The sequence below is a fragment of the Chrysochloris asiatica genome, unplaced genomic scaffold (assembly GCF_000296735.1).
Source record: "Chrysochloris asiatica unplaced genomic scaffold, ChrAsi1.0 scaffold00009, whole genome shotgun sequence".
NCBI lineage: Eukaryota > Metazoa > Chordata > Mammalia > Afrosoricida > Chrysochloridae > Chrysochloris > Chrysochloris asiatica.
Genome location: NW_006408527.1, coordinates 1,786,394 through 1,795,420, shown reverse-complemented (window position 1 = coordinate 1,795,420; position 9,027 = coordinate 1,786,394). Strand labels below are relative to the sequence as shown.

At 39.9% G+C, this 9,027-nt stretch overlaps 1 non-coding gene across 1 annotated transcript; it reads right to left on the bottom strand.

The window, feature by feature from the left end:
* Nucleotides 1-8,810: 8,810 nt before the first annotated feature.
* TRNAG-UCC lies at nt 8,811-8,882 on the bottom strand. The gene has a single exon. It is a non-coding gene; the product is annotated as a tRNA-Gly (tRNA).
* Nucleotides 8,883-9,027: the final 145 nt, after the last annotated feature.

The following is a 9,027-nucleotide window of genomic DNA, read 5'->3' as shown; positions in this document are numbered from 1 at the left end:
CCCCTCATTTTAGATAGCCAATGTCTAAGTTGCCCATCCTTATCTACCCTGTGCACAGAGCGGATAGCATTGACACTTGATTTGAAGACTCATCTTCTTTCTTTATGACACAATATTGAATGAGTAATGGAGGTAGACTAGAGACAATTTGATGAGATGGTCCTCACATTTAAAAATTAATCCATAATACCTCTATTAAAAAAACAAAGCAAGGCTTACCTACATAGTTTCAATGATCATGTGGATGACTGGTTACTTACATATTATAATTTGGGCATTACTATAACCATTCATTTCTGCCTTATAACATCAACATGAAATTCCATAGACATGGCTTATTTTAAGGGAAACAGACTGAAGGTTCAAATTATCAAGGTGACTCCAAATTTTCAAACACTTCCAGAGCTGGAGTTTACTTTCAACATATGTAATGATACCAAACAAAACAGTACTATAACAGAAAATTGATTACTTAACCAAATTTCATTTTGAGTTTTTGTGAATTTTTTAATTCATTATGGATTACATTGTTTTCCCAAAGGTTTTTAAAGTTTTAACCCCCAGTACCTGTGAACATGAACTTGTTTGGAAATAAGGTCTTTCTTTGAAGAGACTACTAATTCAGTTAACATACTGGAATAAGATGTTTACTAATCCAAGTCCAAATGATGTACTTAGAAGGGAAGAGAAAAAACACAGACAGAAAGATAGAGAAATAAAGACCATGTGAATATGCATTTTCCAGCTAATGACTGTTTGGGGCTACTGTCACCTAAGTGAAGCAAGAATGAGAATTCCTTTAGAGACTTCAGAAGAATCATGGTCCAACTGACACATTTATTTAGACTTCTAGCCTCAGAAGTATGAGACAATAAACTTCTGTTGCTAAAATTCACTCACTTTGAGGTACTTTCTTACAGAAGCCATAGAAAATTAAGACAACTTCTATGTGCTCAATTAGCTCAATTATTTTTGAGACAAAAGTAGAAAATGTGAGTTAGGCTTATTAGTCGTTAGAGTGAATATAATGAGAAATTAAGAAAAGCAATTATTTTGCCAAATGTGGAAACAGAAAAACAAAAAAGTTCTCTACTTTTAATTTCTTGCTTAATTATCAAGGAAACCAATGAAAATAAATAACATTAACTAAAAAAGACTACAAGAAAAATAATAAGATGGAACCACTGCATAACATGGATGAACCTTGAGGACATTATGTTAAGTGAAATTAGTCATTCACAAAAGGAGAAATACTGCGTAGGACCACTATTGTAAAAGACTACAGAAAAGAACCCATACTAAAGCAGGTGGGGGGAAGGGATCCTTTGCTGGTTACTGGGATGGGGGGTGAAGGGAGGGAGGAGAAGGTGGAGCACAGGAGAGGGAACAGACACAGGATAGTTTGGGTTCTAGGGAAGGGGACAATACACAAGAAGAAGGAGGGGAATGGAAAAACAAAGAAGATGGGAAAACAATTAGGCAGGTTTGCATGGGCTAAGTGGGACAGAGGTAAATAATGATGTATGTACAGCCTTGGAAAAACAGGGCTCTGGGATACTGGGATTGAGACATGGTTGGAATGGGGAAAAGGGGAGAAATAATGTTAAGATGCTTGGCTGTCTTTGGAATCGTGGTTTCCCTGGCATACCATTATAAAATAGACACTTGAGGGGGAGAGAAAGGAATAGTCAGAAATATCACCATAGAAAGCTTGTAAGTCCATCTTCTGCCTATAACTGATTGGAATACCTAAAATGGGGCTACAACATGCCCAGTGAAGGAGGCTTCCTGCAGAGCCTCTGCATTACATAAGACCATAGGGAGAATCCTGAACCCCATCCAGAATCTTCTGAGGTGGGAAATTCCCACTTCAAAGGACAAGTAGACCAGCATGGAGCGGCTAGAACAGAAGATACTTCTTGAAAGAAAGACCGACAGGAGAAATACAAAACAATATAGGCAGTCCGGCTGATTACTACAAGAACAAGCAAGTTGCTCACCCAGGAGACATCAAGGCAAGTGGTCAGGTCCCCTCAGAGCAAACCACTTTCCAAGACTAAGACTCAAAGGGAATGCATGAGCAGACATGCTCTCCTACTGGTGACTACACTGGTCACCGATAAGGGGAAGTGAGGGGAAAAGAACAATGAAGCTGCAAGCAAAGACCTACAACATTCAATAGACTCTTGTGAACCCAGGTGGAGACTGGTAGGCCAGCAGTGTAGCAAGACCTGGGGACTCTTGGGCCCAGAGTCAGTGACATAGCCACAGAGGACTAGAGTGGAGACTGAAGTGTCCAGTTGATAAGAAGCGAGGGCATATTCACAAGAACACCGATACTTGCATTTAATACCCACTTAACCTGGCTTCAATGACTGGATGATCAGAGCTCAGCTACAAGAAGAAAGAAGAGGGAAAAAATAATCTGATACAATTTCATGAAATTGACTTACACCTATGGATGCAGTAGCTCAAAAGAGGGAACAAATCTTTACATCGAGGAACATTCCCAGCCCCTCCATACACAGAATAGACAGGGAGGGACAACTTGGACATTGGCTACCCAAAATTCGGGGGAGGCTACAAAGGCAAGAAGTGACTGGTTTACAAGCTTTCAAGAGGGAGCCTAGATCTACAGGGTGTGGAGGAAGGTAGAATCTCCACTGAGTAGTATCCAATCCGTCTAGGCAGGGCTGATAAAAGGAGATGTGGATAGGTCTCTTGTGATACAAGAGTGAATAATTGTTATCAGGACAGACTGTGAAGTTTGGAAATGTAAACGTAGACATTTTGTAGCAAAAGGAAGGGAGTGATTAACTTTGCAGTTCAAGAGGGGAGGTTGCTGGGACCATCAAGGGAGAAGAGCGCAGAGCGGGACCCTACCCAGAGAAACAGTGATGCCAGAGATGGAGGCAGAGACGATGACATGGAGAGATAGAGCAGGTGGGGACTTTAGACCCAGAAAGGGAGAGAGGTTGTGTGACTTGTGGGGGTCAGGTTTGCAGGTTGGTTGATGACGCATGGAGGGAATTGTAACCATGGCAATGAAATGATATATGATAGGATGAATGTAAAGCTAATGTTCTCCCGGGTAAACTATCACATAATTCACAATAAAACATTAAATAAATAAATTAAATAAAATGGTAAGACTAAGTGATATAAACCAAGATAAAATGCAAGCTAAAAATAAGAAAAAAGTAAATATAACGTTAAAAAAAAAAGCACAAAAATTAGAGTAGCAAAGAAAAATGAACAACAACAAAAAATTAGCTGTTATAAAATATTAACATATAAGATAAAACAAGCTATAAGACTGTCAATAAAAATTAGCTGAAAGAATCAAAAAGGATAAATAAATAAATTGTCAATAAAATATCATTTAATTTCATAACTGTCCTTGGAAATTCTCTCTTGTTGTTGCTGTTGTTATGCACTGTGGAGTCGATTGCAACTCATAGTGACCCTGCACAAGGTTTCTAAGGCTGTTAATCTTTACGGAAGCAAAATCCTCATCATTCTCCTGTGGAACAGCTGATAGTATTGAACTGCTGACCTTGAAGTTAGCAGCCCGATTCATAACCACTACACTACCAGAGCGCCTTCCTGCAGGTAGTTCCATTATAGAAAAGAACACTATTCTTCTGGCTTATGCATTTGAGCTTAAGGTATTTTTGTTAACCGTAAGGAAACTGAGGCCCAGTTTGACACAGTTATTAAGTCTTTGCAAACCCTCTTTGTGCCAAAGACATTTATTAACTGTAAACTAGCTATAGAATTTATCTAATGCAATTAATGTAACTTTAAGTAATTTTTCTTGATCCTGAGAGATAAGCCTTGAAGTTCTCTGAATAAATGAAGTAACTTTTATCATTTAAAAATCTCCAGACTACACCTAAAGATTTGTGCAAATGATGTTGCCCCCGAGCCCAGGACAGAGATGACCTACTAAACTGATATCAACTGATCTCAGTAAGAGTGGGACATGGTTCGCTCAATCACACTCCTAAAACCAAACCCATTGCTTTCAAGTTGACTGCTACTCATAGAGATCCTATAGGATAGGAGAGGGTTCCCTAAATGTAAACCTTCACAGAAGCAGCGTCATCTTTTGTCAGCTGAGCAGCTGGTGGGTTCAAACAGCTTGCTTTTTAGTTAACAACCTAATGCTTAACCCACTGCACCACCAGGGATCCTTTATCAATCATGTTAAGATTAATCAATTGGAGTGGCCATCTAAGATGCAAGGAAGAGCGAAAAAGTGGAAGACTCATGGAAAGAATTAGTCAACAGGACTAATGGACCATGTGAACCACAACCTCCTCTAGCCTATGACCAGAAGTACTAGATGGTGCCTAGCTACAACTTCCAAGAGTTCTGATCAGGATAATAGAGGGTCCTGGAAAGACAGGGAGAAATAATATATATACAACAAAATTCAAAGCCATTAGTAAGAGTAGACTTACTGGTCTGACAGAAACTGGTGAAACCGCTAAGAATCTGGCCCTTAGACACCCTTCAAGCCTGGAACTCAATCCACTCCTGCAATCAACTTTCAGCCGAACAACAGACAATTCTATAAAGTGAATAATAACAACATCAGGAATAATAACAATGCATTCCTCAGTAACATCAACCACACGAGACCAAAGAGGCAGCATTCCCCCCCAAACAAAGCAGAAAGGGGCAGAAAAGGAAAACTACACTGGATGAAACAAAGGAGAAAGTGGTAAGAATTCTGTTACACTGAGGGGATTGTAATCAGTGTCACAAAAAGTGTGTATAAATTATTGAATGGAAAACTAACTTGCTCTCTAAACTTTCATTCAAATTATAATGAAAAATTAAAATATAGAGTGTTTGTTGTTGTTAGGTACCATTGATTAGGTTCTGACTCACCGTGACCCCTATGAACAACATACCAAATACTGTCAGGTCCTGTGCCATCCTCACAATCTTTGTTACACCTGAGCCCATTGCTGAGACCACTTGCTGAGATGAATGTCAGTCAGTTCATCTCATTAAGGGCCTTCCTCTTTTTCTCTGCATCTCCACCTTACTAAGCATGATGTCCTTTACCAGGGACTGGTCCCTCCTGATAATATGTCCAAAGTAGAAGAGAAAATGTTTCATCATCCTGGAGAATTCTGACTGTAGTTCTTCCAACACATTTGTTTGTTCTTCTGGCAGTCCATGGTACTTTCAATATTCTTCAACAGTATAACTCAAGTGTATCAATGCTTCTGAGGTCTTCATTCGTTGTGTTTTATTGACTATGCAAAGGCTTTTAAATGTGTGAATCATGAAAAGCTATAGATAACATTGCAAAGAATGGGTATTCTGGAACACTTAATTATACATATGAGGAACCTGTACATAAATCAAGAGTCAGTTATTTGAACAAAACTAGGGGATACTGAATAGTTTAAAATCAGGAAAAGTGTGTGACAGGGTTGAATTCTTTCACCATAATTATTTAATTTATATGCTGAGCAAATAATCTGAGAAGCTAGATTATATGAAGAAGAATGTGACATCAGGATTGGAGGAAGACTCAATAACAAACCTGTGATATACAGATAATACAACCTTGCTTGCTGAATGTGAAGATGACTTAAAATATTTATTGATGGAGATGAAAGACCACAGATTTCAGTATGGGTTGTGCCTCAATGTTAAAGTAAACAAAAATCCTCACCACTGCACCAGTAAGTAACATCATGATAAATGGAAAAAAGAATAAAGTTGTGAAAGACTTCATTTTGCTTGGATTCACTATCAACACTCATGGAAATAGATGTCAAAACGTCAACTGATGTAATGCATTAGGCAAATCTGCTGTACAAAAACTCTTTAAAGTGTTCAAGGGTAAAGATATCAGGGTATAACTGAACTAAACCATAGCATTTTCTTTTTCTTTTTAAAATTTTTATTGTGAATTAAGTGATAGTTTACATGGGAGAACATCAGCTTTACAGTCATCCTATCATATTTTGTTTCATTGCAGTGATTACAATTCCCTCCAGGCATCATCATTCAATAGCATTTGTTTCCACTCCCTCTGGGTTTTTTTTTGTTGTTGTTGTTTTTATGTATACCAAAGCACTCAGTAATATATAACCATTCAAAGGGTATATCCTGAAACCAAAGGATATATCCTGAAAGCCTGTCCCCCAGCTGCCAGCACACAGCCCCTCTCCCTCCTTGAGTCTAGAGTCCCCAGCTGTTCCATCTCTCCACGTCATCGTCTCTTGTCTCTATCTCTGGCATCGCTTTTTCTCTAGATAAGGTCCCATACTTTGCTCTTCTCCCTTGATGGTCCCAGGGTCCTCTTTTCCTGGACTGCAAGATCAACCACTCCCCTCCTTTTGTTACAAAATGTCTACCTTTACATTTGCAACATTCACAATCAGTCCTGATAGCAACTATTCACTATTGAACCACAAGAGTCTTATCCCCATTTCCTTTCACCAGCCCCATTAGACAGGTTGGAAACCACTCAGTGGATATTCTACCTTCCCTTGCACCCTCTGAAACTATGCTCCGTCTTGAAAACTTGTAAGCCAGTCAGTCACTTTATGCCTTTGTAGCACCCCATTTTGGATAGCCAATGTCTAAGTTGCCCATCCCTGTCAACCCTGTGTACAGAGGGAGTGGGAATGATCCTTGCTGTAAAGATTCATTCCCTCTTTTAAGCTACTACAGCCATAAGTATAGGTCAAGTTCATCAAATTGTAGCAGATTGAACTTTTTTCCTCTTCTTTCTCCCTCTAGTTGTGTTCTGATCATCCAGCCATTGAAGCTAGGTCAAATGGGTACTATCTGCAAGTATGGGCACTCTTGTGCATCTCCCCTCACTTCATATCAGCTGGATGCTTCATTCTCCGTCCTAGTCCTCTATGACTATGTCCCTGTCCATGGGCCCAGGAGTCCCCAGGTCTTACTCGACTGCTGGCCAACCAGGTCTCAATCCAGGTTAACAGGAGTCTATTGAACATAGTCGGATTCAGCTCACAGCTTCATTGCTGTTTTCCCCCCACTTCCTCTTATTGATAGATCATCGTGGCCAGCAAGATCACATGCCTGCTCATGTATTCCCCCCTGAGTTTCAGTCTTGGAAGGGGGTTTGCCCTGAGGGGACTTGATTGCTTGTCTTGATGCCAACTTATTTGTTCTTATAATAGTTAATCAGAATGCTGTTATTATTTTTCCTGCTAGACAACCATGGCATTTTCAATTTCCTCATTTGCATGTGAAAGTTGGTCAGTAAATAAGGACGACCATAGAAGAATTGATGTATCTGAGCTATAGTGTTGGAGAAGACTATTAAAAGTACCATGGGTGCCAGAAGACTAAGTAAGCCTGTGTTGGAAGAAGTACAGCCAGAATGCTGTTCAGAGACCAGAATGACAAGACTTGGTCTCTCATACTTTGGGCATATTATCAGAAGACACCAGTCCCTGGAGGACATCATGCTTGGTAAAGTGGAGGATCAGCAAAGAAAAAAGGAAGACACCATCAAGACGGATTGGCCCAGTGTCAACAACAATGGGTTCAAACATAACAATTATGAGGATGGAGCAGGACTGAGCAGTGTTTCATTTTGTTGTGTATAAAATCACTATGAGTCAGAACCGACTGGACAACATCTAATGACAACAACACATTCCATGTTCTGATTATTAATGGATGTTGACAGCGGTTTCTCCTCATTTTGAGTTGTGCCCTATCAGCAAATGGAGGTCCTGAAAACTTTAGTCCATTCATGTCATCATGGTAATTTCTACTTTGAAGAGGTAGCTCTTCACCAGTTGTGTTTTGAGTAACTTTCAACCTTAGAGGCTCATCTTCTAACACTGTATCTGACAATATTCTGGTGCCATTCATAATGCTTCAGTATTTAATATTCTGCTGCTTTCTGAGAGTGTTCCACTGGTATTCGTAAGGATTTCAGTTGCTAAACATTCAGAAGCAGTCTGCCTCCTCTTCCAGCTAGTCTGTCTTAGTCTGAAAGCTCAGCTGAAATCAGTCCACTAATGGTAACCCTGCTGGTATTTAAAAAGCTTCCAGAATCACAGTAACATTCATGCCACAACATGACAGATGAATGGTTAAAATAATTTTTTTAAAAAGGGGTCTATACATGTTGTTAAGTACCATAGAGTTGTTCCAACTTATCACGACCCTGTATAGGGTTTCTGAGGAGCAGCTATTAAGCTTGATTTGCCGACCCTGAAGTTCAGACCAGCCTTGCAATCCAGCGCACTGACCCACAGAGTCACACCAGGACTCCGTATATATATATATGTGCAGCTACTCCTTGGAAACCCTATGCAGGGTCACGATGAATCACACAAACTAGAAGGCACTTAACAACAATGTTAAGTGCTATCGAGTGGATTCCGACTATAGCGACCCTGCATAGGGTTTCCAAGGTTTTTTAAAAAATCTTTGTGGGAGCGGAAAACCTCATTTTTTTGCTGTAGAGTGGCTGATGGTCTCAAACCATGGACATTGTGGTTCTCAATCCAGTGCTTATCATATGAAACAACTGCTTTCTTTCTCTCTCTCTCTCTAGATAAATAGATAGATATAGATATGTGTGTGTGTGTGTATACATATGTGTGTATGTATGTATGTTGTTGTTTAAGTGTCATTAAGTAGGTTCAGACCCATAGCAACTCTGTATAGGGTTTCCGAGGAGCCTTTGGTGAGTCTGAACTGCCGACCATGTGGTTCAAACCAAACTTGTGGTCCAGCACATTAACTACAGTGCCGTACTAGAACTCTAGGAAAGTTACTTTGGAGCCTGCATTGGCTGGGAATCGAACCCAGGTCAACTGCTTGGAAAGCAGCTATGCTAATCACTATACCACCAACACTTGGGCACACACACACACACATATGTGTATGTGTGTGCCCAAGTGTTGGTGGTATACTGGTTATAGATATAGATATATAGATAGATAGGAGCTTTGGTAGCGTAGTGGTTACGAATTGGGCTGCGATCTGCAAGGTCAGCAGTTC